Source organism: Penaeus japonicus, unplaced genomic scaffold, assembly GCF_977035675.1.
Source record: "Penaeus japonicus unplaced genomic scaffold, GWHDUDI00000001_assembly GWHDUDI00000018, whole genome shotgun sequence".
Lineage (NCBI taxonomy): Eukaryota > Metazoa > Arthropoda > Malacostraca > Decapoda > Penaeidae > Penaeus > Penaeus japonicus.
Window position 1 is genome coordinate 9,815,948 of NW_028234420.1, and position 2,500 is coordinate 9,818,447.

Here is a 2,500-nt window from a genome sequence, read left to right on the forward strand (position 1 = left end):
TAAGCGAAGAGAGAGCCAGGTGAGAGCTGAGATTGAGTGCGAGCTCGTGGTAAGCGGAGAGCCTAAGATCACAGCGCCAAGTGTTTGCTTATAATCAGGCTGAGGACGGACTTGAGGACACTCGTTAACGAGTTGGAGTGCGAGTCTCGAGAATGTAGGGAGGAAGAGTTGCAGGGGGCTCATTATGATTTTTTTTCTTCTTCTCATTTCTCGTTTTATTGTTTTATTTTCTATTCTTTATATCTTTGCATTTATCTGTGTATGTTTTTTTTTTAAGATTTTTTTTTTCTTTCATCAAAATACGTTCTTTCTTGTGTTCTTTCTCTCAATTATCATTTCTTACATTCCTTTTCTTTGTTCGTTTCTCTCTATATATTTTCCCTTTTCATTTTCTTTTTCCTTCTAAACTAATCATCTTACTGATAAAGACAAAAATACTAATGATAGTAAAGATAACAATAGTGATAATAATATTCATAATGTTGGTGATGATAATGATGATAATGACAACAATGATATTGATAATAATGATAATAATTATGATAGTAAGGATATTATCAATGATAATGATTATCATTCCTATCCTTATCATAACTCTTATTATTATCATCATTATGATTGCTATTATTTTCAACATCACTACCATTAATAGCATTGCTATTATCATTACTAAAAGCATTATCATAGAATTACCATCAATATAATAGTTATAACTAATGCCCAAATTACTATAAAGATAATAAAGATATTGATATGATCATCATTATCATTATTGGCATTCTTACTATGATAATGATATATATTACAACTATATATCATCTTTATCATCATTATTTTAATCAAAATGATTAAAGTGATGATTATGTTGGTCATGATAACTGCAAAAATGATAATGGTAAAGGAAATAATGATGATAGTGATGATAATCATATTGAAAAATAATAATGATATATTGATAATGATAAGAGTAACGATAATGAAAATACCAATGAGAATGATAATGGTAATAGGAAAATAATGATGATAAGAAAAGTAATAATGATAGTACCAATAATGGTGATATTTATGATTATAATAACAACAATGATAATGATAATAATGATAAGAACAACGATAACAGTGATAATGAATAACAATCATAACACTAATGATGATAAAAATAGCGATGATGAAAAAATTATGAGGAAGGTTATGTTGATGTAATTAATGGCATAAATGGTAATAATGATGGAAAATAATTATGGTATTGATTATAATGATTATCATGATTATGATAATATGAATAATAATAGCAATCATAATGATAAAAACCATATTAATGATAATGATAAAGATGATGATAATAACAATGCAAATAATAACAACAACAATAATAATAAGGATAATAATGATAATAATAATAATAGCAATCACGATAAGGATAATAGTATAGATTATGATAACGATCGTATTGATGATAATGACATGAAAATGGTTACAATAATGATATTAACAATAACATAAATATTAATGGTAATGATGATGATGATTATGATATCAATGACAATGATAATGATAATTCTAATAAGGGCAATAATGAGGATACTTTGATAATAACAATGATGGTAATGATAATAAACATCATGATATTAACAATTCAGTGATATTAATGATAATGATATGACAACAATGATAATGACAATACTGATTAGACAACAATGATAATGACAATAATGATAATAGTGATGAGAATGATAATGATAACAGTAAATAGATTTATAAAAGGGTTGATGCTGACAATGATCATTATGTTAATGACAGTGAAGATAAGGGTGATAATAATAATAACAATAGTAGCAATGATAACAATAGTGAGGTTCATGATGATAATGATGGTGATAAGGATAATAATGATGCTGATATGAATATTGATGATGATAATCATAATGATGATAAGGTTGATAAGAAACAGTCAATAATTATAATAACATATGAAATAATGATAATAATACTAATGATAATAATAAAAAAAAAATAATAATAATGATAATAATAATAATAAGGTTAATAATAATGATAATAACAATAATATTGAATAATGATAATAATGATAATAACAATAATATTGAATAATGATAATAATGATAATAACAATAATATTGAATAATGATAATAATGATGATTATAATGATAATAATATCAAAATAATTAAAGATGGTAATGATGATATTGTTATCATTATGTTGATAACGATCATTGTAATTGTAGAAGTAATAATGATAATAAAAGGCAGTTATCATATCAATGATGATACAACGAATGATGATAAAAACTATGGCTAAATAAACAAACGAGCTGAACAATTGAATAGCTATATATATATATATATATATATATATATATATATATATATATATATATATATATATATATATATATATATATATATATCATTGTCAAAAAAAAGAAAAGAAAGTTTGGCTTTTTTTTCTAGAATCAATGTATATACGAATTAGCGAAT